The sequence below is a fragment of the Mchenga conophoros genome, linkage group LG15 (assembly GCF_057382185.1).
Source record: "Mchenga conophoros isolate Kocher_MC1m ecotype Shallow Benthic linkage group LG15, M_conophoros_male_GT1.1, whole genome shotgun sequence".
In the NCBI taxonomy this organism is placed as follows: domain Eukaryota; kingdom Metazoa; phylum Chordata; class Actinopteri; order Cichliformes; family Cichlidae; genus Mchenga; species Mchenga conophoros.
In genome coordinates this window covers 30458214-30485707 of record NC_140540.1, presented here as the reverse complement: position 1 = coordinate 30485707, position 27494 = coordinate 30458214, and the positions used below count along the sequence as shown (strand labels likewise).

Genomic DNA, 27494 nt, shown 5'->3' with positions numbered 1-27494 from the left:
AGTTATTAATGTATTTATAAAATTAGCTTAACTCGGGTACTACAAAGTGCAGCTCATTGATTACAATTAGTTTAAAAACTCAAAAATAATCTATTATAACTTGATTTTATTTTTTCTGTATTGTTTTTAGTAAAGCCATCTTATCACATTTATTTATTCATCTCATCTGTGCTTTCTCTGTGAACTGAGAGGAGATCAGCGTCAATCAGAATGCCGCTGTCTCACTTCATATGGGTTGGACCAAAATGCAATTTATTCCCGTAATTTTAAAGGGAATTGGAGCAACACATCCTTCTCCCGTCGCTTGCACCTTCTTCTGCTCAGCCTATTTTGCAATCACTACTTTCTCTTCCCTCGGCACAACTTGGGAAACTGGGGGAAAAAAAGAAAAACAACTTTTCTTCTCGCGATAGTAACTAGTTTAAGCAGCCGCCATATTCTTTGACAGTATTTTGATTCGTATCTGCTGGAAGTGAGGAAAAAGAGAAAAGTGAAGGGCTGTCGAGGGGAGGGGGGGGCACAAGAAGAGGAGCTGTCAAAAAGGTATTCCCGAGTCTCTGTCAAACGGCGGAGGACTAAGGCTCGGTATCCCTCCCCCTAACGCTATTTCGAGGACACAGAAGGCCCGGGGCCTCGGTGCAAGTTGGCTCTTCGTCTCCCTGGCAGTAGCTGGATCCTTCTTAGCTTCTCTTCTCCCAGCTCCGCGGCCCTCCGGAGGTCCAGCGGCGGTCTTGGGTGTTGAAGGCGGCCCGGGGAGCGGCGGCGGAGACTGGAGGGTAAGTTACATTTAATTAACACGGCTTTCGCCATTTAGCAACAGCCGGAACAACACAGTTTTAATAGCGTTACAGTGAAAAGGAAAAGGCATTTCGGCTTATTATGCCGCAAGTGCTTCTATATACGGCCCATTGTATTTGAAAGAAAATGGAGAGGAAAAAAAAGCTTTTCAGATGTGGAAAAAGTTTTTGTCTACAGTAAGCAGCTAACTTAGTTAGCTAACTTGAAGTGTTTAGAGCCTGTTCAAATCTCTGAGTTGGGTAACTACTACTTTACATTTTGAAACCAACTCGTTAGCTTAACCGCTAAGTCCTGTTTAATATTCATAGCTCCGTGTAGATACTAAGGGTCTCTTTATTTTAGAGTTACACTGCCTGGCGCTACATGTTTTATAGTGTGTGTTAGCTCATGCTATTTTTTCCATTGAGCTCTCCGATGAAACGTCGCACGATTAGTCGTGGATGGAAACGTTAAATCATAAAATTGAAGCTTCTCTTCTTCTCCTCCCCAGAATATTTGATCCCTTACGAGCTTAAAAATGAAGCTCGTACACCTCAATTAACTGTTTATACCGTCGCTACCACAATGGAAGCACGAAAACTTTCTTACTGACTAACTTTCACACAAGTTGAAGTTGTGATACATACACGCGTGGAAGCCCTACTGTATGTATCATGAACAAGTAGAGCCTCCGAGGTTCAAATAGTGTGGTCTTTGGTTGTTTGATAACTAAGGCAATAAGACAGTGACTTCGCCTATTTGATTGCTTGTTTCTCGCCTTTTAACCGTATGGGTCCGACAGATTTGTGGCACTTGTGATAGGGAGTGGGTCCTAACCTTTACCAGCGAGAATGACAGCTCTGGGTATAGTTGGGATGAGAAGTGTTTGTCCTGAGATCATTTAAACTGTCGGGATGTTGACTTTTCTGGCTTGTGTTGTATTATTTATACTCGTGAAAACACTAAAGGTGCCAGCATGGACTGGGAGATACATTTGACTTATCGTGAAAGTTTCATGTGAGAATAAAATCTGTGGCAGCAACTGCTCCTTTTCTTTGTCAGCTTTTAATCTTAGGAAAAGTATTCCGAATAGAAGTATTCCGTGACAGGTATTAGATTAAAGATGCTGGATAAGTTTGCTACCTTGTACAAAAAGAGGTGTAACAATCAGTTTGTCGTAGCCCAGCGAAAACCCCTTGGGTGTGTTCAGGCAGGCTGTGTTTCTCCATGTAGCCTCACTCAGCCTGGTGTTCCTATTAAGACAAGACACCAGTTGATGCACAATGTTGGTTGTGGCTGGAAAGTCTGCTGGCTCCAGCAGCCACTTTGGAAGGTGATCAATCTGTGTCCAATTAATCGTTTTTGTCCTAAAATTGGCAGCTTTAAAATCCTGAATTGACTTCTGATTTTTTTTCTCTTCTCCCTCTCCTTTTTGCTTCTGTTCTTAAAGAAACAGCCCAGTCACAGCGCAGCCTACCTGACTGTGGCTTTTTATGTGATTCCCACTATACTACTCATTTACTGCTTTCAAACTGCAGAACTCAGAATCCCTTTGTTTTTGGCCTGCAATCAAAACCTTGCTATTGTCGCTAACCTGTAAGACTGTGTATTATTCACTATCAGCTTTTGCCTGTCTTGACTTGCAGTCAGCATTGCACTTCCTGACCAATAAGCTGCCACGGCCAACTGTTTATAGGTGCAGACCCCTAACTGAAACCATGTGTGCCTTTAGCTAGGCAAATATGTTGCTAGGAGACTTTGCTGATTTGCCACTCTTTGGAGACTCGGCAATGAATGCACGAGCCTGAGCGATAAGTGCTAAATGAGGATTTGGGGGAGGATTATGGAATTGTATAGAACGGCATGCTGCTGATCGCTTTATTTGGTTAGCATTAAGGCAAATGTTAACAGGTAGTTGGAGTGCTTTATCCTTATGCTAGTTGAGAGAAGTGAAAAGAAACAGGCTCCCTTGTTCTAATTGCTTCTGTACATAATAAACAAGCAAGAACTAACACTTGAGAGCTTCTACAACCAGCCTGAGAGTTTGTGGTATGTTGTCGCGAGGCCTGTGCCAATGCTAAAATCTTTGTTCCTGGAAAAACCTGTTTGCTGATTTATCATTTGCAGTTTGTACAACAAGTTATCACTGCAGAGCAAACCAAAGGGTGGGGGTGGTATAGTTGTGTAGCTTGTGCCCCTGCCCCCCCACCCCCACCCTACAACTGGCTTCACAAGGGGAAGGATAATTGCTGCATATTAGTGTTCTTGGACTGCGTACAACTTGCTTGTTGTTCAGATGAAGAGTGCAGAGTCAGTTTAACCCAGGAAATGATATTGGTTTACCTTTCTGAGTGTCAGGGGCGATTATATCTAAGACGCTACAAATGCTTGAGCACCCTGCTCAGTGACTTGTCCACGTAGGTTATTTTGGAGGGTGTGCTTTCTTCAGAGGTGTTGGTGAAAAAAAACAAACAAACTGTAAGCCCAAATGGGAGTTAGGTGAAAAGGAAGGACCCATCACATTATGCCCAAATGCTGCAGACTCAGGAAGAGGGCTCAATGTTTTTTAACCCTCCCCCTCTCCAGTGTGTGGTTGTCAGGAAGAACCCCCTCCCCCTGTCCAGTTCTCCTGACTTCTCTGCTTTATAATGTGAGGCCTCCATTACACATGCTGCTCATGGTTGTCTCCAGTTCAAGGGTTAAATTGCACACATTGAGGCTGACACTGCACACTCCTCTATACGTCTAACTGCCAAAGGCTACGAGCTTCTTCATTTTGCAGTGTGAATTTTGCAGCAGCTTTACAAATGGTCCGTGGAGACGCGGAGCTGTGTATGATTAAGCTTTATTGGCACTGTCATTTCATTCAGGCAAAAAGAACTCCTCACTGACCTAACAAATACAGAACTACAATAAATGTATACATATCAGAGCTTAGATTGTTTCTATCCACTAAATATATTTTAATGCCAGATATTGTGTCCCATAATCTCCGGAGTTGTTTCCATTAATGTGTATGAATGACATTTGGTTTAGTTTCTACCTGTTTGACTTGCTTATGTTGATGCTGCACAAGTACATTAGATGTAGCTGTAAACCTAAAATATTAGCCGAAAACAAGGCCGATAGTGCCATAAAACTGTAGAATTCAGTGGAAATTTGCCAATTTTCTGCTGCAAGCATCCTTTCTGATCATCAGACACTTAATTATGCATTTGTAGACCTAAATGCTCAAAGTAATTAAAGCGATTAGGTTAGGTTAAAGCTCTTACTGCATTTTCTTTTAAAGCGTTTCTGTCGCATTTCTCACTATGTGATTGGAGAAAAGTAATTTTATTTGCTGAACCTGAGCAATTTTGTAGATTAAGTTAGCCTTACTTCTAAGTCTAAATTAAAAGTAGTTATTTTGTGTAAGCGTACTCTACACTTGGGTAATAATATTTTGAAATCTGTATTCGGCGTGATGGAGGTTTCAGGTCTGAATGGCACTGAATTGTTATTAGTTACATTATGTTTGTGGTAGAGATGCACAGATATATTGGCTGAATATCTGTATGTTCTGAAAGTCAAAACCAACAAAATAGAATATCAGCATTGTAATTGGCTATCTAAACTAAAACAATTAATAAAAGATAATCTAGTAGAGAAGAGAACTGATGAAAAACAAGGGCGTGTTAAATGTATTCCTTACCCGCAAGGACTCTGGTGAACCCTTCACTTATCTTTAAGCCAGATACTTGTTTTGCAGTTGGGACAATGGGTCAACATGATTGACAAACTGCATAGATGTTGCAGCACTAATGCCAATAAGGAACTGAAGATGCATAGCGATTAGGCAGTGGCATGCTGTGACTTACAGAAAGGCAGACAAAGATCAAAACATCTTTGCCACTGACTAACAAGACATATCTCATCATTGTCATATAGATTACTACTGTAATGCAGAAAATCATATGTTTGTGGTGGCTTTCCCGTGTGGACTTAACATATCTGAAAAATTAATACGCTCAGAAACACAAATATAAATATGTTAAAATAATAACAAAACTCACAGCTGAACTGAAAGGCTTGTGAATTGTGTCACAGGGTTAACTGTCAATATCTACAGGGATTAAATTATTAGAGAAACATGAAAGTGGTTTGTTGGCAAACAGCTGGTTAAAATTAGTAATGATTTCTCAGAGATGCTAATCTCTGATGGCTGAGCCTGCACCTGTTCAACTGGCCTGTTTTATTAAACTGGATTTGAAACCCCTTCTTCATCATCATCAAAGCTTTCCTTGCTTATATACTAAAAGAGATAATAATAACCTCTTCATGCTGCACTCGATCTACATCACACATGTTGGCACACATGAGAAAACTTACCTGTCAGTAATCTGTGTGTGTCTATTTGCTAATAGTAGCCGTGTTTTCACACAAAACACGGCTTTTAACTGATCTCTGAGCAGTGAAAGCAGTGACAATGGCAGCGTGTCTAGCATGCAAATCTCCCATCAGTCTCCCACCAAAAATGTTTTTGCATTTGATTAGACAAGCACTGCTTACCTTGCTTGTCCTAATGGAATGCCACTGAGATCAGGTATTGTCTGATATGTAAAAGAGATGTCGTTTATAAATCTGCATCCACAACTGTGATGTTGCTGTTGTGCTGGAACTGAAACTGGATTATCACTGAAGAAGTCTTTGAGTCTTGCAGTGTACATTTCCGTTTGATCTGAGAAGTTTCCATTTTAGTTGCTGGGTACATTTTTGTTTCTCCCATATTGTTAGTGCTAATGTTTGTTGTAATTTATTTCCATCTGTTAGTTGTCTGGAAACAGTGAAATTATGGCCTGTCTTAATGATGCATTCAGTGACTAAGTGTTGTTGACTTAAATTAATAGGATGGGAATTTCAGGTGAAAGTAATCTTTATTGGTGGTGGTATGTCTGGGCCTTTGTCACCTGTAATGTGTGTATCTGTACTTCTAAGTTCAGGTGAAAGTTACATGAGGCAGCTTTACCCAGTGCTGCTGTGGTCTGTTGGTTTTTGCATTTCTGGGCTCTTGACTTTCAGTTCCACTTTGTTGGCCCACTTTTCAAATGCTCTGCTGTTAAAGGTGTTGTCGTAGCTTGCCTCTTCAGTGGCATTGGTCGTTGTGCACATCAGACAACATAAGAAGAGTGAACTGCAACTTGGACACTCTATGTACGCTACCCCTCCCCCATCGTGTTACCTCTGACTTGGGTTCCTGGGTTTCATCTCTTATTGCTTTCTACTTCTCTAAGATCTCTGCCTTAACTTCCCTTAACTGACACAGACCTAGAACTACTTGGGTAACTCTGATGCTGCAAAACTATCTAGAAATAAATAAACAAACCCAGGCCTGATCATCCTGGTCAGTACTCTATCAGTTCTGTCTAAATTCACATTTTAATAGGCTTATACATGGTTACAGTTAATTGTGAACGTAACCATGATTACCTTTTAAGCTTAAGACTTGGAGTCATTCTTTATCGTAAGACAATATTAGGATTGACTTAAATTGTATTTTACAAATGTTACATACTATTTGCACTAGTCAACTGAGTTGAGTTCACTGAGTTTTTGCTGCATACTTTAATTTACATTTTCACTACTTCCCTTCTCCCACCCTCAAACGCGTATGTAGAGCAGTGCTGGCAAAAGACAGGTGAAGTCAGCTTGGCTCGCCCTGACTCAAGGGTTCTTTTGGTTTTTCATTGGGTAGTAGTGTCTGGTAGCATGTACTTGTTTAATACTTACTGGGCCGCGGTTCCAAGCAATTTAAGGCAAGTTGGACACGTGACACCACCAACCAGCGATGCCAACGATTGGCCAGTCATTGGCATCACTCGATGAGTCATTAGAGTGACTCATTCACGAAAATCAAAAGCGCAATTTTTGAAACCCCGACAATGAGGGAAATGGCTGCACAAAAACAACACTGTGGTCACAGAGTTTTGACAAAAAGAAATGCACTAAGCAGCAGGTGTACCATCGCCTCGACGTCCTCCATTGTTGTTGTATTTGTGTCATACAAAAATGATGTCTATGGACTTTTGGCTAAGTTGCTATAATGACCCCACGCACATCAGGTAGTACTCAGTTCAGTTGAGTAGGTACTACTGGATGAGGGCTACAAGTTATATTAGTGTAAGTGGAATAAAAGCTTCTTAGTAAGTATTTCAGTGAAAGGGCGAAGTCAACAGGAAAAGTATGTGTGAGGTTGTTTTTTTTTTTTTTTAATTGTATCAACTTGCGGTTAAGTTTAAAACTCTTGCAAACATACAAAAACAAGTGTTTAGCTCCACATTTAGTGGGGTACCTAAAGTAGGTGAGAGCAAGCATACCCCCAAACAGAAAGCAACACCCCCTGGGACAGAAACTAAAGCTGTATACTGGTGTGTGCACACCTTGCAAAACATGAAAGTTGTTTGTTTATAACAGCCTTGATTAGATGATCTGTGTTGTTGTGTGACCTTGGTATTGGCTAGTTCAGATCCAAAATAAAATGTCCAGAAAAAGTGAAGTCACACAAAGTAGAACAGGAGTTTCTGCCTTCATCAGGCCACGCCTAGCTTACACATTAAGCCTTCAAACTTTAAATTATTTATTGTTTGACTGGTGTCGAAGGATTTGTCCCTTTATTGCAGAAATTTGCAATTCATTTGCTTCATTATGTGGCTCATGAATTCCAAAGTGTGCATTGAAAAAAGAAGAATATAGTGTTGATTTACATATTATGTGTAAGATGGATAGATGTTTTGATCTCCAGCCAACCAATAACATACTTTGTTAATTACATTTGGATGGTTGTGAAGTTACTGCTGTTCATTTTGTTAGTAATAACTCCCCAATGATGAAAGAAATAAAAACAAGTCAACAAATGCAGAAACTTTCCCATGTCAATGGTGTGAAGAATTATTGACTAAAATTGCTATTGTCTGCATTCATTAGCTCTTCGAGACATGAGCACATCAACTCCAGTATTAGCAGAGTTTACAGGCCAGGGAATTGTTCAGCTAAATAAATTAACTCAAAATAGACATCCCGTGTAATAGCACTTGTAAATCAGAGTTGAGTACGATGGAATAATTAAAGAGGAGCTTTCATGCTAATGAAGTGCTTTTCAAGTCTCCTCTGCAGAAAGTCTGCTATGAAATAGGATAGTAGCACAACCATCAATTAAAGGAATATTGTGGAGCTCCCCGGCCGGCTCCCTTTGGATGCAGCATTTAAACTAATTGGAACCAGAGCTGCTGGTGTGTTAAACAGGCATGTTTGGAAAGACAGCAGTGCAGCTCTTGAGACACTTTTGCATTGTTAGTGGGATCAGTGTTGTGCTTGAAGCGTTAATTTCCAGCTTCGCTTCTCTTTTGTGATTTATTGGTCAATAGAAGCAGCAGACCAGTAAGGATTAGGTCTGTCTTTCTTCTGAATGACAACAAAATGCCTTGTTACAACAGCATGACAATAGAATGCACTCACTTGAGCATACAGAAAACTTGTTTACTTCCTGTTGTTGGAGTTGTGCTTTTGGTTGTTTTACTTTCACATAGAACCAGATGCAAGAACCAACAAATTCTAGGATTCAGTTTGACAATATTTACTCATTATTCAGTTTTTGATGTCCTTTTGGTCTATAAAAGTTGTGTTTGGTCCTTCTGCTTTCTTTTCATGTATATTCTTTACAAAGTTAGTGTTAATTCCTTCATAGTTTATAACTAGAGGCTTATACTGCTAGCAGTATCACATTCTTCCACATCAGCTAATGGCTGTTTTGAATTTTCAACCACAGACATCTCTCAGATTTCAAATTGGCCGCCTGTGCCTTTTCTTAGACCCCCTTTTCAGTGCAATCTGGTGCTGTTCAACTTTCACAAACAAGCTAAATATTAAGTATGAATTACAGATATCCTTGTCATTTTGTTTTTCTGCAGTCACTTTCATCACAAATCTCAGGTGTTATATGTTACTGTACTTTCACAGGACTGCTGCATGTGCTGCTCTTTTTTTACGTAACCTCTGTGTGACAACATACAGGAAGATGGTTCAGTGGTTATCTTTGGCCTCTGTGCTCCTCACAGTCATGCAGACTGTAGCCTCCGCTGCAGGATATGTGTGCTTGACACAAACACTTCCTCTCCCTTTTACATTTCTTTCTGAAACTCCTCGCTTTGCATTTTCACATACATTCAGGTTTTGTCAGAGGAGCATAGGATTCAGTTTTAGTTAAATGTAATTTTATTTATATAAATCACAAGCACAGTCGCCTTGAGGTGGTTTGTAAGCTATAGACCGTTAAGTAATAGTGAGAAAACCCCAACAATCAGACCACTGCCTATTAGCAAGCATTTCAAGGAATGCATTAAAACTGTGCATTGATGTAGATGCAATTATCAGTTTTGTGAATGGCCCAGGACTCAAATGTGGGACTCTGCAGTAACCTTTTGGCATATGGGTCATCTGCTCAACCAATGGACTATATTAGTGCCCTTGTTTTTTTTTTTTTTTTTAATTTTATTTATTAGACAGTAGTAAATAACTAAATACTACACGCATGTCCTGACCTTACCTGACATCCTGAAGCGAAATGTTTTCTTTTTTTCCTTCTTCCTTTCTTTGGTGGCTGGCTACAATATATGAAGGGCTTTTGGCTATTGAGCTAGTGGAACAAATTCAGTTTCTTTGGGAAAAGTCTGACTCTGTGATTCTAAAATTTGCTGACAGTATTTTGCTGCTAATTGTTCTTTTCTTCAAATAACATTCCTATTATTTTATATAACAGAAAGAAATTTATAATGAAACCAGAATTTAAAAAATTGCACAAATTTTGAGCAAAGTTCAAATGTTTCTTTGAACATGGTCATAGATGATTGCTTAAGTTTTGTGTTCATTTTAGAATAAGCTGTCAAATTTCCAGTGATGACCTTCACAAGTCAAGAAACACTGAATATTGTAAACTCCCTTTTTAAAGCTGTATTCAAGTCAAGCATTACATTTCCTGAGGTTGCTTCAGTTTCCACAGATGAGCAGTTTCTGCACACGTAAGTAAAATTAGCAATGGCGGAAAAATAGGTTTACATACATTCACTATAAAGGGAATGGCACTGATTTGATTTAGAGGTGCAACTTTTGCTAGACTTTCATGTTTCTTTCAATCTATTTTAATTCTGTCTCCACTGAATTGGTGTACTCTGAATAAGAAGATTGTAAACGGACCTCCCAGCTTGTATTCTGCATGGATGATATTGGAGGTTGGGACTGTCATATCACTATGCTTATCCTGTGGACAGGATCTGGCCCTGCGTTCCCTCTTACTCCCGCCAACTTTGACTTGCAGAGGCAATGCAGAAAGCTGTTTGGAAGTGCCATGCAGGGATTGCCCTGTCCTTCATCATTTCTCCCACAATCTGCTGATGGTCTTTCATCTCTCTCAGTTTTTTTTGTGCTCACTAACTATGGGAAAGGGCTTTGATCTGGTTGTCCTATCAGTAATAGCAGGGGCCCCGGGCTCTTATACTCCCCCACTGTCTCACTCTGAAAACATATTGTCAGGGCGTGGTGGACAACCGAGTCCACCCAGCTGAAAGTCTTTGTTTGTTGTGGTTCAGTGTAGCTTTGCCAAGGGCAAATGCTTGTGTGGGTCTCTCTGAAATTCTTCAGCTAGTAGTGGTCTATTAAATTAGACTCTGGCTTTGCATCTTTCTGAACTTAAGATAGAGCTACCTGAGATGGTTGGGGGTAGAAAGTCTTAGTTCCCATAACACGTACAGAACCCATCCCCCGGTGATTACACAACACCACTGCAAACAGATAAGATTGTTCCCTGGGACCTTTGCTCTTTCTCCTAGTGGCACAGGGTCTCCCTTTGTTTGAAATTTTTTCCTGTGCTTGCTTACTGATCACAGGAAATTTCCTTTCAATGTATAGCACACAAGTAGAGACTGTGTTGGGATATCTCTAGATCATGGAGTCCAGCCACCTCATCATTCTCATACCTACCCCCATAACCTTTTCTTCTCTCTCTCATCTCTTGCCCTTTTGTCTCCCAAACCTACTGGCCTGCCTCAGCGCCTGGTTAGAGATGTCACAACAAAGCCGCTGTGCTGTGGTATTCCTTAGAGGAATGCACTGCCTTGGGTTCTGGTGTGCGTATGTGTGTGGTTTGGCTGATGTCCGTGCAGTGGACCAGGCCAGGCTGATGCTGGCACCCCCCTAGGCACACCTGTTGGTGCCAGTCTTTGCAGAACCGATGCTGTGTTGTCCCTCCTGTCCTCTGCAGGCCAGGAAAACTGGATGTGTGTGAAAAGAGAGGCATGTATCCAGGAAACCATGAAGTACTGCACACTGATGATTGCATTTCACAGTATCCTTAAGTTGGTGGTAGATATAACTCTTATCACAATTTGTGCACATTTACTGCAGTAAACAATATATCTGGAGAATTTATAGGCTTATTGATTATAAGAGATATCTGGCTTCAAGATCTCACTTTTCACGCCATATACCTTGTTAATTTTTTTTGTTCCAAATCAATCTTGTTATTTGCATTTTCTGCTCAACAGAGGAAAATGCAAAGCATGTTTAAAAAAAAAAAAAAAAACCCTCACAGATGATGAGCTTAAGGGATACCTTTTCAATAAGCCTTCAGTGTTGATCAAATTGCTTCTATCTTAAGAGCCTTTTGCTGTTTTTAAAAACATACTTTTATGGTGAAGGGGCTGTTGAGAAATTCTGAGCTTTCAGCCTTGAGTTCTTTAAAGCAAAAGTTCAATACTTCAGCTAATACTCTACTCCTTCAAATAGCTAACAGGGTGTTTACCTTTACATTGTTATGATGATAGACAGCTTTGTTATGATCTGCTCCCAGTAGTGTTCTTGGAGTCTAACATTACTCTGGGAATAATTTTATAAGGAATGACTTTCTCACAAAGATTAAGAGAAATGGCTCAACAAAACAAAACACACTTATCTGTGCTAACACAATGATTGTCCTCACCCCAGCTACCCATTTGTGAAGCCATGACATGGTGTCACGGCTTCACAAATGAACTTTGGCTGCATTTTATTTACATTAAGCTGAAAACATAAATGAAGGGATATAAAACAGGTTTACCCATCCTCTATTTTTTTTCCTGATCTGCCATTATGAGGACCTAGCTTTTAAACACAGGATGAGTGTTTGCCCTCTTTCCAGGAGTCCTCTGGCTGTGTTCAGTGCAGAGACAGGTCTGGGCCATGTTTAACCTAGCTTCAATTAGGAGGTTAAAAAAAGCACTTTAGACTTTCCAAATATTCCAAATTGCATGTTATATCTTGTTAGATAGCAAGCTGCCAGGGATGCAACCTAGAGGCACCTGTGTGTTTTACTTACTAGTGTTTATCATATAACATGAGAAGCACTTATGAAATACTGTCATAACTCCACCCACCAGGTATCAGTTAAGAAAGTGCGTGACCAATGTCAGCTGCTTCTCAGACCACAGTGTCTCGTGTATTAGTTAGGTGATGGAGGCCTGTGAGCAGTTTCCTCTCAGTTCTAGTTACTGGTGCAGTGGTTGGGGCTAGTTTAAGCTATATTAAACTTGCAGACGGTCTATTCAAGAATTGTAGAAATACAAAACATTACAACTGCCCAAAGAGAATGGCGGCTGGGACCTACCATGTTTTAAAAAAAATAATACTATACTTCAGCAATGTTGCACTGGTGCGATCCCTCGTATGTAGCAACATTGAAGGAAATTGAATGCAAAACAAAAACCAATATGCATATACAGGCAGTTCTAAACATCTACAGGACTAAATTTCCAAATAAGAAATCCTTGGGTAAAGACCACACTAGGGGTTTGGAAAATGGTGGTAAAAGAAAATAAGCTGGAGAAGGATATAAAAATATTAAAATAGTGTGCATATGATTCGGAATTTACATCAAATCAAATAGACCCTAGTTTTAAAAACTGGATAGATAAAGGAATTACATTGATATTGTAAAGGAAGATGAAATTATGAGTTTCCACACTTTAAAGCAAACGTTTATTTTAGAAAACCAAGACCACTATAGATACTTACAGTTAAGAAACTTCTATACTCGAAACATTAAAAACCAAATACCCACTACAGCAAGGCCATTTATTCAACTCTTTGTAAATGCTTATAAGTCAGAAATTAAGAAAGGTGTAATCTCACAAATATACAAAAGTCTTCCTGATCTCAGCAATTATTCAACAAAGTATATAAAAGAAAGATGGGAGAAAGAGACAAGGAGACAAGTATGACTTGAATTTTCTGGCAATTACAGAAGAGGAATGTGCATAATAATTTATTTTAAGGTGCAATTATGAGGGTCTATCTAATAGTTCCTTAGCAACATCATCCATTTTGGGTTGTTTTTTTTTTTTTTTTTTTAACACATGTGTAGCTGTTATCCATGGATGTATTCCACCCCTACCTCTTACCCTTACATTAATAGTATGTGTAGAACAAATTTGGATTTCTACAACAGATTGGCCAGCTGCAAAGTACAAGATATTATTAGTTGTTTAAGGTTTGAGCTAAAAGAATTTTTTTTTTTAATCCCTTAAAAATATAAAGTTAAAAAGTTAAACTAGTGATTTTATATTAATAATAATGGCTTAGAATACTTAGACACAAGTAGTGAGAAATCTTTAATGTGGACCAGATAAACTGACCAGTTATGGCTGAAAGCTTAGTTTGTGGTTATAGTGATTTGTAGGGTTATAATGACAACTAATGGCTTGTATTGCAAGTGCATTACAATGATGTGGGTGAAAAGGGCTCGCTCTCTGTAGGAGACAAGTATGACTTGAATTTTTTTTAGAAGGGTAGAATAAAACTCAATGGCATCTCAGCAGCAGAGGAGTCACATGACTTGGCTGCTATTTGTCTTTTGGTTGGCCTCAAGGTGGGGGAATGATACTCCTAACAGCTGCAGGAAGTATTTCCGGTGGAGGGTTTTTTCCTTAGCCAAGCAGACAGAGCTCTAGCAATACAGTCATGCAGGGATGCATTGATGTCTACTTCTTTTTGAACCAAATTTTAAAAGCTTGGATTTGTTCAACAAATCACAAAAATAACTGTTTGATTTGTGATTCCACTTTCTTCAAAGGAAATCTGAGAGGCACCTATTCTGGAAAGAGCCTAAATTTGTTGCTTTAGCCTCACAACCTAAATCTACACTTAAACCCTGTTAAAAGTGTGGTTAAAAGGCTTCACAATGTTTTTCCCACCTGGTAACACCCTCAGAGGTGGGTTGAAACGATAGATTGAGCTGACCAAAGACAGAAGTACTGCTAATATCCCTCTGTCTGTGTACTTCAGAGAGCATGATGACATACAGTAAGTGCATTTCGTAAGGTGATAAAGGGTGAAGATTTGGCTGCTGCATACTTGCCATGTCATCACCAAACGTCTGAGTGCTAGGAGTCTCGTAGAAGTCTTATTGTGTACACTTGCCTTGCAGCGAGTGGTGAGAGATGCCACTGCCACCCAAGCTCTGACTGCAGTGAGCCAGAAGGTCAAAGATTTGAATCCCAGAGATGGATAGGAAATGCTTCCTCCTCCTCAGTGGATGTGCCTTTAAGCAGGGCACTCAGTTTCTTGAACAGTGAAGAGTAGATAGCTGTAAATGTACTTGGATAAGTAAGATTACAATTGCACATTCAGAGCATACACACACACACACACACACACACACACACACACACAGAGATCACTTGTTACAGATTCCTCAATAATGTAAATAGATACAAAACTTCATCTCTCATTCGTCTCTAGTTTGTACTGGATGTCTTCACATCAAAAAGGTCAAAAAGTGATCAGAAGTAACTTTAAAGATAAGTAGCATAAATAACCTGGACCATTTCTGCACCTAAAGATTTTTGTTTTGCAGGAAATATTGGGTGGGATCTCGGCAGGAGATGGCTTGCTCTGTTAGCGTGTCTGTATTGTTGCACTACTGAGGAAAAAGGCGTGTGTGTCGGGGGGGGGGGGGGGGCTGTTGAAGGAGGGGCTCTGGAATGAGATTGACATAGAAGTTATGTCTGGTATTTATGTCTTTTATTGTGTGTGTTACTTTGTTATCTCAAGGAATGGTTAAGATACCACTCTATATACCAGGTATTAGTCAGAGTCAGACTGTTCAGTCCAGACTGACGATCTTACTCATGATTATCAAATGTCGTCTGTTGAAAATGTCTCACCAATCAAGACATTACACCTTTCTACTCTCAATCTGAAAAACCTTTGCTATCGGCTTTTGTCACACCCTGATTTGATTTGTAGGATGCAAAGGTAAGCACGGTCCAATAAATTCCCAAGTCTAAGCAGCCACTAATGAGGCTGAAGTTGCTGCCTTGGCCCTCAAGCTGCCAAATAATCAATCATTGAGAAACATGTAGTGGAGGAATCTGCTGCCATGCAGCTGGACAGTAAAACCAAGTGGTCTTTGAAACTTCTGGCAGAAAATTTATCAGAACCAACTGTTTCTGAACCTTTTTCTTTTTTGGTCCACCCCCCCAACAGAGTTCATCTACTTCCAACCTCTCATCAGATTGGTTTTCACATCACTTGGATTTTCCTTAGTTTTTTACTGTCTTTCTGCAAGAGGACAGAAACCGTCAGTTGTGAAAGGAAGAAAGGTGCACATCTTAGTAAATGTAAACTAGCTTTAAATTTCTTGTAGCTGATGAATGTAATTCATAGTCTGCTTGTGCAATGTTCTCTTCCACTTAACAACTAAGCTGGTGTTCAGTTGTTTTTAGAGCAGCCAGCAGGTTACTTCTGCCACATGTCCATGAGTCACCGTATGACTTGTTGTTGTGGACAGGCTCCATTCAGCACACCAAGTTCCTTTGTTTATCTGCTGTTTTTTCTGTCTTGTATATTTTGTTATCCAGGAACAACTTTTTTTTTTTTTTCCACCAAAAAGAAAATCTTACCTTCAAGTGTATTGACATACCGTATTTTTCGGACTATAAGGCTTGCAAAAATCTGTCAAAAAATGTTTTAATGCAACTTTGGTAAGCCGCACCACTTGATGGATTGTCGGAGCATTACAGCTACCGTAGTCAGAAGCCTCACGGAGTAATCCGGGTCCAAACTCCACTAGTCCTCCCCACTGTGTGCTGAATCTTGTGCCATGTTCTGACTGAGAGATTTCTGAAAAAATTAAAGCTCTGCTATCACTTCCAACATAAATGAAGACAGAAAATGAAATGACAGTGACTTTTGAAGGGTTACTGAAATTAGACTAGCTGGTATATAATGAATGTTCTAAGTGATCGCTAGCGACACAGCTATGTTAGCATAACATAAACACAGTGAAGCTGGAGGATGAACGCTAACTTTTTTCCACTCGATAAAGAGAGAATTCAACATTAATGAATCAATGGTACGGAAGTGGAGGAAGCAAGAAGAATGAGTTGAGTAAAGTTTGACTTATCAGACTGTTTTGTTTTGCCTAACGCGCCTTATGGTACAAAAAATACGGTACTAGAAAAGCAACATATGCAGTTTAATTGTCCACAAGTCTGCAGGGGACTGTCAGGGGCATTACAAAACCTTCAGCTGCTCCTTAATATATGGAGCCAAGTCAGGGTCAAAAGTTTTATCAATTTGAAAAAGTGATTAGAAACTGAAATTCTGAATTTTTATGTTTAAAAAAACCAATTGAACATTTTTTTTTTCAAATTTAATTTCAGTATAATATTCAGAAATGAATGGGTGATTCTAGCTGGTGCATTTTGTCGGTGATGCAAGAGAGCACGAATAATTTCTAAAGCTTTGAAATTTTCTCCAGCTGTTATTTTTTTTACCTTTTGAGAATCATTTCACTCATTTAAGTCTTTTGTACCTAACCATTTGCATGCAACTGTACAAGTAAACAACTAAAATAAACTTGATAAATATTTTGATTTGTAACTCTTCACTGCCCATGCACATGCAGATGTATTATTTTTTTACTTGACCAGTAGATTTGGAGTTGTTGAACCTCTGTTTTCTTTGAAACGTTCTTCATTCTGGCCTCAGCTGCATTTGGGAGGCAGAACACAGTGACCACTTGACAGCTGTAAATGAACAAATGCATGGAAGCAGGGTTAGTCCTCCTAGTGATTGACAACTACCTGCCAAAACTTCCTGCAGAGTTAACCTAAGGTACCAACAGTCAAGCAGTACATGCTTAGTTTCCCTCACGTTCATGTTTGCGTCACTCCTGTGATTAAAAACATTAATTTTAAAACTTATAAAAACCATTTTGGGGGGAAAAAATCTTAATTTGAAATGTTGATGATTGCAAAATGTCTTCTTTCAAACTGAAAATTTACTTCTTAACACTTTAAGTGTTGAAGTTTTGTTGATGGTAGTTTCTGTTCTGTTCTGTGGGTGTAGTAAAATGAAGAATAGTGGCACTAATTTTCCACCTCCTGCGTGTGTCAAAGTGGTCATCTTAACCACAGCACATGTTAAGGCTGGGCGATATATCGAGTTTTTTTTTTTTTTTTTTTTTTTTTTTAAATATCGATATATTTTTATAAGAGATATAAGATGTGACAATATCCTTTATATCGATATAGTCTATGTTACGTTATAATTATAGTTGTGGAGACACAAGTTTGCCTCTCTTTCGTCCACTTTTGTCTTTACTCAACGTTACTCGGCCTTGCCTCTCTCCTTCACTGAACACAACTCCCCCTTCTCCCCCATCGCTTCACCTGCAGGCAGCGACAAGATGCACACGGCAAATCTCCATTAACGATTTACAGCGCATCGCCCCGTGTGTGGGGCTGGACGGCGTCAACGTGTTATCGAGCTAACCACGCTAACGCCATGCAGCCCAGAGGGGCTGCACAGCCTAAGATCCTTTAATTCTCTCAAAAGTTGACAGCACGCCTTTTGTATGAATTCTGGTTGTGCTTGATGACCGCGAACCGATTTTATGTGGTACACAGCACTCAGCAATCTGTCAAATTTTTTAGTACGACTTTGGTAAGCTACGGAGCTGCACCGCTTGATGGATTGTCGGAGCATTACGGGTACCAAGAAGCCTCGCGTAGTAATACGTACTGTGCTTCAACGTAATATATTCAACGTTTTCTCCGTAATAAATGCTCATAATTTATTTTTGAGTAGTTTTTTTCATGTACATCTATGCTGTATGTTCATAAAAGTGCCTGTGTGACATCTGGGACACAGCTTTGACTAAGAACTCTCTTTTTGTTCTTACTTAAAGGCTTTAAAAAAATATCGAGAGATATATCTTATATCGCCATCCAGCTAAAAAATATCGAGATATGAATTTTGGGTCATATCGCTCAGCCCTAGCACATGTCCAGAGCGAAATGGTTCAAGAGACTCAAGACAGCAGACTGGCATAGGCATCAACCTGACCAGCCTGCCTGTAGGTCATTGGCTCTGAAATTGTGTGGTGTCAGCCCTTTACAGCTGGGACGTAGCCAGCTAGGTGAGAAAGAGGAGCTATTGCAATGACCTTTAGCTTTTAGCAGTTTGGTAAAAGTTTAGTAGCATCTGAACTTTTAATATGACAATGTGGCCAATGTCCAACAGCAAACTGATGGGTCGAGGGATGAAAAACAAAAATAAACAAAGGTCCTTCAAAATATGTTTGGGCTGCCATAAAAGTGTGTGTGGGGAAACCCTGGATATCCACCAGTAGGGATGAAATAATTAGTTGACAGACAGTAAATAAACTCAAAGCTGTTTTGAAGGTTTATGTACATTGTGGTTGTCTGTAATGGAGACCAGGGGTTCCATTACCTGGTTGGTATTGTTAATAATAAATTGTTGGATTGGGAATTTAAAATAGGGTAATAAAGAAAACACATTAGATCTTTTGGAGTCTTTTATTAGGTTATTTGATATACAATTAAATTGACAGCTTGTAACAGAAAAGAGACAGTGGGACTGGCCATCCTACCTGTGTCGGAGAAGAGCCAAAGTTAGAGCTGTTTGCAGTTAATCATTTATCAATAACCTAAACATATGTGAAATGAGAACTTGTAAAGGTACTCACCTGTCCTAGTTGCTTCTTGCAGGATGTGGAGCAAAAGAGTGAAAGCGGCTCAATCACCTGTTTAAGAGCTCTTGGAGCAGACCAGTGTGCCAGGTTAGGGAGTATGGATAAAGAGGGTTTTAATTTAGATAGAAATGGGTGAAGCTTATGTTATTGGGTTGTTTATAGTATGTGTTGGAAATATGTATATGTTTGTGATGTGCTTTAATGTTATTGTATGTTTGTTTGTGTGGAGGGTTATGTGTTCATTTTGATTAGTTAACCCCCATACTTGGGCTATTCCAGATGCTCACCTGAAAAGGTAGAGTATAAAAGGAAGCCATTTTGTTTAGTTGTAGTTAGTGTTTGTGCTGTTATCATGCTCCTTCTTTAATAAAGTGCCAATCCATGGATGTCTTTTACTCCAGTCTCGCGTCATATTATTGGACAGAACCTATGACCGCCGGCCAAAACTGACATTGTCAAAGATATACAGTGTGTGCAGTGTACAGTGTCAATCTGTGAAAAAGTGCAGTGAGGTTTTCGATTAAAGGAACAGGAAGAGCAGGGGGCACTTGGTGATTCGGAGCTGAGTCACTGAACCTGTCGGCCATCGCGTGGGACACAGGAACATGTCTTTATCTATCTTCTCTTGTCGTCCTTCCTCATGCTTACACACCAAATGCAGATCTGTTGCATCCTTGTGCTCGTCGGTTTCCAGAGTTTGCCATTTGCCATCCCACATGTAGTTGTTGCAGCTTGTAGTTTTGGGAATAGATCTGAAAATTTTTCTTTTTCTTTTCTTTTTTTTCTAGGACAAAGATAACTTGGTGCATCCTGTTGTATTTGGACAGCCGCTTAGACGTGCAGTGATGGGAATAATAAATAATATATGGAGCAGAAAATGAATAGCTGTTTGGTCACACCAGAGTCAGACTGTGTGCACTCCTGTGGTATAAAGTGTTCAAATATTCATCCAACAGCTTCATATACCCATTTTAAATGTTTGAATTGCTATTTTATTTATTTCTTTTTTACTAGCAGTCTCAGCTTGGATTGGTTGGTTTAAGTCTCCACCCTCCTCTTGGCCTCTGGCTGTATTTGAGTGAAAACTGCACAGTTTGCAGTGAGTGCCAACGGTCTGTACAGCATTTTCCTCCTCCTAAGCATGCTGGCCCTGTAAAGTGTGAAAGCAATGTACACAGTCACATGGTTTGGACACTGCTGCTTTGCTGATTGGTTTAAAGATGGAAAACTAATCTCTATCTCTCTTTCCTGAGACTAGGCTTGGAAAGTTTAACTTATAGTTTCTAACGTACCTGCTCAATGAGAGTGTGTGTTGGGGCTTGTCAGCTGACAATTAATGTTTCCACAATGTAAGGAAAAACACAGTGCCCTGCTGAGGCCCTCGTTGCTTTACACTTTATTTTCACTTATTAATTTGCTTTGTAGATTGCTCGCGCCCTCTCTTTTAATTCAGATTTCCCTGGAGGAAGGCAGACAAAAAAGATTAATGGTTCAGGATAAGGCTTTTCATGTTGTTGAGGGTTCTATTTTAAGCCTGGGCTGTGGTCCTGACATATAATGCCTAAGGAAAGTTAAAGCGGGGAGTAGGGTCTGCAAAAACAACTGCTGTCAGTGGTGGAGGATTGTTGCACAGCCTCAATAAAGAGGTGTTTTTTTTGACTGATTCATCACTGTAAATGACAATGTAAATGTAAGTTCTGAGATATATCTTTTCATCATGTTTTGAAATTCAGTGAAATTTGAAACAAATGTAAATAAGAAACATTTATGATTTAAAAACCTAACTGGGGAAGGAAAATCAATCATGCACATTTGGCCTGGCATGAAGACCCCTTTGCTGCTATTCACTTCATGATTTTTCTTAAGCCAAATGAACATGCAAACTCACTTCAATTTGGGGAATAAGAAATGAATGTTTTCCACAGTTTCTCATATTTTGCACACAGAAGGAAATGTTTCACTTCAGGTGTGTTCATACCACTCTAGTGGAAATTCTCCTTGTAGTTTAGGCAAGTAGGTGCCTGGATAGAGCGAGTCATTCTACAGGCTTTCAGTGTTTCATACACGGGACTGTCAGGGACACAGCAAAGCTTTCAGCTGGCCCATGACATAGCATATTATGGATTTTGAAACATTTAGATGATTATCATCCTGATGTGAAAATGTATCCTCTTTCATCCTCTTTTCATATACATTATTCCCTCAAACGGTGAAAAAAAGCATGATCGTTTCAAACCTTTTTCTGTGTTGGCCTTGTGATGGATTGGCGACCTATCCAGGTTGTACCTAATTGTTTTGTGAACTGAAAGAGCCAGCGGCACACATGAAGCTGACTCATTAGTGGTAAATGCAGCAAATGCAAGCAACTCTTGCAATGAACTATATTAGGAAACTGGCAGGTTAAATTTCAATATGACTGCACTGCAAAGAAAAGTCCTAGAAGAATTCAGGCCTGCAGTATACGTCTGAAAATGACTCAACAATCTGTGAGTAAATGAACATCCTGTGATCAGCTATGGAGCAGTCCTCGGGATGTCATTCTTGCATGTCAATGTGGTTCACACTGTGACCCTAACCTTTCCTATTCAGAAGGAATGCAGAATACTCTTCTAAACAAATAATGCTGTCAGTGTCTGACAGCATTTTTTCTCTTGTTGAAGTCAGCCATGTAAAAAGAATGTAATTTGATAAGAAATGAAGATGCCAGTTGCTGGAAAAGGAAAAGATGGATGAACGCCATCCAAAAATGGAAAAGAAGTATACGGCAGGATTTAAAACCTTGATGGTGTTTCACACACAGCGTGTTTTAGTTTTAATGTTGGGATGAATTATAATTGGGGTGAAAAAGTTAATTAGTGTTACATACAATTTTTTTTCTTTCATTTCAATAATGCACAGTGACTCTTTAAAGGTTGCTTTGTGGTATAATATTGAGCAAAGTATTCAAGTTTGTCATATATATATCCATGGGCCAGTAGCCCAGTGTCCATGCCACCAAAACCATTCACTGACCATTCACAAACTAGTGTATTCCTAGTGCCAGTGCCAAGAACAGATAAATGGGAAACTGTGTCAGGAAGCACATCGATCATAAAATCTTTTCAAAACCAAATGATGCATCTGTTCACTATGACAACCCCACTGAGCAGCTGAGGGCACCCTTATCAGATAGCCACATTAGGTGTCTTTATGGTCTCATTACTTCATTTGCTCTTCCTAATGGCTACCTGGTATGGCTAATAATAAAACAATAATGCTAATGTTGGAGTTCGGCAGCTACCATTATCCTATGCACCACACAGTTAAAAGAATAAACTGGATTTCTGAATTAAATACTGATCTGATCTTAATCAGAATATCTCTTATTGAAAAACATAATTTAATAACACCACCTTATCTTTCATGTCTTTTTTGAATCACTCAGTCATTGTTGTCCTGGTACTAGGGCTGCACGATTTTGCATAAAATGAGAATCACGATTTTTTTTGCTTAGAATTGAGATCACGATTTTCTTTTCCAATATAAATATTTATTGCACTTATTAACTGCACATCAACTTTGTAACAGTTGAGACTGAACATAAAAACAACAAATGTCTCACATTTTGTCATTGCCGCAAAATGTTGTACTGCTTGAAATTCCGTCTCCACTGTTGCTCGACACTGCGTGTATAGAGCAGGTAGTGCAACAATAGAAAAATAGTTGCGGGACGGCACTGTGTAGCGTTTGTCTAGGGTGTTGATCATTTTCCTAAATCCCTCGTTTTGCACAGTGTTGATGGGAGCCATATCTTTGGTCAGGTGATAAGTAATAGCCTCCGTAATTTCTTTGTGCCTGCGGGAGTTCGACGTGTATAGGGAAGCGCTGTATAAGGTTCTGATATTTGGGTATTTGGGTACTTTCTTGTCATCCCTGACGTGCTCTCCGTTGTTTTTTCCGTGCCAATTTTAGCAACCAGCTTCTGTATCACGTGGCATGAGGCTCCGCCCTTGTCATTTGTTGAGCAGGAAGAGTGAGCGCTTGTTTTCATGCAGATTACGTCCCGGATCAAAATGCGGTACAATTGTCATCTTTTTTTTTTTTTTTTTTTTTTTTTTAATCGTTGTCATTTGGAAATGAGATCGCACACAAGTATGAATTGAGATCGCGATTTTTCTTGCCCTCCTGGGTTTTAATTGCACCTTAGAACACACATGCATCAACACTACAATGAGCGGGTGGAGGGAGGTTTGGAGTCTTCTCCCACCCCTATTCTCTGCGGCCTGCTGGAGCGGGAGGGCTAGGTGGAGTTGGCCGTCCGACTGCGGTCTGGAGTGTGGGGGCCTCCCTGCTGCTACGGAGTCGGGGTGGTCTGCCTCTCCCCACCGCAGGGAAAAGGGTAACACCACCTGGGTCTGGGTGCAGTTCCCCCCTCCAGGAGCAAGGGTACCTAGACCCGGTTTGTAGAGTACGCTTGGGGAGTGTGATCGTGTGTACAGCGTCTCTTTATGTCTGTCTCCACGTTGGTTGAGTGTGGAGTGAGTGCATATGAGAGCATGAGGGGGGGAATGGATGTTTGTGTCTGTGTGTGCCTGTATGTCTGTGTCTATATGTCAGGTTGGGTATCAGACGCCACCTCTCTGGGGACACCTCAGGCCCTCCAAGGTTTGGAGGCCTATCTCCACCTACCACCACTTCCCCTGCCGGTGGCGGACTCCCTCAGGTGTCGGTGCGTTGGTGGTTCTTTGTGTCTGGGGGTGGGCGTCCAGGTACACACCGGCTCACTCCTTGGCGGCCGCTTATCGGGGCCTGGAGCCTGGGGCTCGCTCGGGCCCCTTCGGGGGTGGGGTGCCCCCGGCCTCTCGGCCTGGGGCTCGGTCACTCAGGCACAGCTGGCGGCCGGCGGAGCTCACGGGCGCGTCACTGCAACTCCCCCTGGCTTCTGCTCCGCGGCTGCTGAGTGAGCCCTCATCTGGGACTCTCCTCAGCTCTTACTGAGACAGTGGCGCGGCTGCCCCTCTGTTGGTCTTCCATGGTTTCTTGTGTTCTGGGGGCCTCTGGATGTCTGGAGTTTTGATCTCCTCCATACCTGCTTCACACCCTGGAGGACGGGGCTGTGGCCCCCCCACACTCCCTAGCAGATCGTTACATGGAGAAACCTTTGGAATACAAGCGCGCTGATCCACACAGGTATGCACACGGGTGTTCACTGCTCGTAGACCCAAATTACACCTTTCTTGGCTGCTACTTCGAAGCACATCTGTCCTGCGTGCTGCACAACAACATTGAATATTTAGTATTTACTGCTGTTTACACTTAGCTAGATTAATGCGATGGTGTTGTGTTTAGTATGTTGCTTTGTTTTTTGTTTTTTTTGTCTTTTTTTGTTTGTTTTCTATTCTTCTCTCAACAGGTGATCCAGGAGATTTTTATTTTTTTTCTCCCCCCCTTTCTCACTGTCCCTCTCCCCTTCTGTTTTTCCTTTCCTTCCTCTTTCTTTCTCCCTTTCCTATCTCTCACTCATGTCTGTCCCGTCTGTAACATCTGAAAATAAAATATAATAAATAATAAAAACAAAGATCGACCAAATGGACCAATACGGCAATGCCACGATGATCCATTTGGCAAAGTAAATCCATTGGGTATCCTTGTTGGTCTTCAGACAACAATTCTGATGGCTAAAGAACCAAATGGGACAGGCGAAAAAAAAAAAAAAAAAGATCGCGATTTTCTAACGATTAATCGTGCAGCCCTACCCTGGTACTGTTAATAATCTCATGCAACTTTATAGCAAGGTCAAGGCCACCGATTCTCCCATGAACAGCACACAGTGAGGAGGACAAACTTCCGCTGAAAGGAAAAAAAATGCTACTGCACCAGATTTAGGGTAGGCAACGGTCTACCCTGACCAGTCGGGGTTAGAGAGGAAATGCAACAGCTATGTGACGCTAAGCCTGTTTACGTAGTTGTGGATAGTTGACGCCCTCATAATTTGTTTTCACATATGGATATACAGTTGGAAGACAGGTTAGTTTATAGTAACTAGCTTCTCATTTTTCAATAAGTTGTCTGTAAGCAGTTTTTATTTTCTCCCCATTGTTGGCAAGTAAGCGTCTTCAAAGTCTAAGATTTTCAAACTTTTTTGCAAGAGAAGTAAACATAGAAATTCTTTTGTCTTGTCGGAGGAGTTTGCACTACGAAAGGAATTGAAGAAGTCAACTCAGTAGCTTTGTAATGCTTAATACAGGTTATGTTTTAACCACAGACTGTAGATAAAAGATGAAAATAGCTTCCAGCTTTGAAAAGTAAGCCAGTGTGGAAATGGCATAAACCTGCTTAGGAAAGGTAACAGAGAGCACCTCAACTAAATCAGTCTGTCATTTTTAATGTGTTCTTAATGACTTGCCAGTTTTACTACAAATAAACAGTTTATTGTCTTACTTTTTTATTATTATTTTTTTTCCTTTTCATGCCTTTAAAAGCTACAGGTTGGAAATAACTGTTGTCAGCTAGCAGCATAGCTACAGTTGTATTTTTAATTAGATTTGTTAATGGATTAGCATCCCGCCACCTTCCTGCTCGTGGTCGAGGTGGTTGCAGGTGAAAACAGCTGTAGGCCGGCTGCGTGATGGAACACACACATTTGTACTCTAAAAACCTGGCTAATGAGCTCAGCAATGTGCTGCCCACAGACATTTTGTACTGAAGAGGTAGGTGGAGGAGGATTTTTTATTTTATTTTTTTTATTTTAAAGGAGGTGAGTTCATTTCCTTTCCTTCCCTTATTAGGCAAAGATGGACACAACGGGCCAGCTGTTTTACCTGTATGGTGTTTACAGAAGAAAACAAAAAGTTGGAAAAAGCTGTCAGTCCATGGTTGCACAGAGAGGCCTCTCGAGAAAGGCATGTCTTCGCACTTCTAAGACCTCCCAGTTTCCCACAGTGCCTTGGGAGGGGTTGGTTAACCTGGGGAGCTGGTGCTCTTGCCTGCTTCCAATCAACTACCATCTGCAGGCTGCGGTCTTGAAGAATTTTTGATTTCCTGCACACGCACGCATGCACATGAACAGTTTCATGTCCCTATTTTCAAAAGCGAGCAACTAAAAGCTGAGCAGAGTTGATCCCAGCTCTGCATGGCCTTTGAGGCCCAGGCTTCAATGGACAGTGGATGGCAGTTTGGATTCTGCACTTAATGTGTGTGGTTTGTTTCTGTTCAGGAGGCATTGTCTGGTGCGTGTGTGTGTGTGTGTGTGTGCGCGTGTGTGTGTGTGCGTGCGTGTGTCTTCTTGAACAGTTGTCTCAAGATTCCTTACACAATTGCAGTGTATCTTAAAGTTTATTTTACTCTGACTTGTGACATTAATATGGTGAGAAATCACTTTGATTCAGGTGGTCGCAGCTTATTTGATGACTTGAGAGCTCTTTTGTTAAGACTAGACTCCTCAGTAAAATTTCCATGCATTTCTATGGTTTGTGGGAGGCAAGGTAAGGCCTGTGATTGGTCAAAGTCATTGCATCGAAATGAAATGAAACAGAGCAAAAAGTATGAGTCAGGTTGCGTTCTTTAAGAACACGTATATGTGAGTAATACACAATAATGTGAATAAATGGAAGCAGACAGCTGCAAGTTGCATTATAGCTCAGCATAATCATAAATCTTACACTGTGTAGTACAGCACATTTGATCTACAGCTTTGCGTTATCTTTAGTGCATTCCTTGCTATCTGAAGTGTAATTAAACTGATTTGATTGGCCTTATTGAAAGCTCTGTGTTGTAAATATGTTGCTTATGTGCAACATTATTCTAAGTTGGTAAGTAAGCAGCTTGCTTTGCTATTCTGAGAATAATTTGCCACAGTCATGACTCACAGGAGTGGATACTGGTCCTGTGAGTGCGTTTAGCAGTAGCTGACTGTGCATGATGTTTTCAAGTACGACATGTCCATGCCTGTGTTAGTGTGTTTGCTTAATGCACACACAAACTTACACATACATGTGAGTTTTGGGTTAGGGAGGGACAGGCTACCAATTAGCGTCTTTATTTGTTTAGGTTTTGCTGGACCAAGACACAGCAGAAATATTTCATGCAGTGCTGCTGTGCTGCTCCTTAAAGCTGCAGGGGACGTTTTGGATTCAACCTGTATGTTTTTAATGTTTGAGCTACCATTTCTGCAGAAGATCAGTCATTTGAAGACTTGACATGACGAGCTCAGCACTGTCCTAAACAATTACCATCATGCATTCCACTATCTGCAATCAGTAGATAGTACGACATGACATTTTATTGTTCACAGTAGAGCAGGGCTATCTGACCAAAAATATTTATCACGATAACACATTTTAAAATTTGCGATAACAATATAACTGACACTAGACAAATTACTTTACAACTTCACAACTTTTTTGCACTAATAATGTATTTTCACTTGAACAAGCAGCTGTTTTTTATGTGCATTAAAGCTATATAAAAATTTAACCGTGCAAATGCAAAACCTTGCTGACAGTTTAACCAAAAGGTATTTCCAGTGGGAATTGGCCAACATATCCTCAGCATAACCATGTATAAGATCCACAAAACTTCAAAAGAGGTAATATTATGTTGAAGCACAGTACGTATCACTCCGCGAGGCTCCTGCCTACGATAGCTGTAATGCTCCAAGAATCCATCAAGCGGTGCA

The 27494-nt window shown here is 40.4% G+C and overlaps 1 protein-coding gene across 4 annotated transcripts in view; it reads left to right on the top strand.

Moving 5' to 3' along the window:
- The first annotated feature begins 337 nt into the window (after positions 1 to 337).
- tab2 (TGF-beta activated kinase 1 (MAP3K7) binding protein 2) overlaps positions 338 to 27494 on the top strand; it is a 42457-nt gene continuing 15300 nt past the window's right edge. For 3 of the 4 annotated variants that reach the window (XM_085246101.1, XM_085246100.1, XM_085246103.1), the window contains exon 1: positions 340 to 776. The gene's annotated coding sequence lies outside the window, so the exon portion shown is untranslated. Of the gene's footprint in view, positions 777 to 27494 lie in introns of all 4 variants that reach the window. The other variant, XM_085246104.1, reaches the window with a different exon arrangement.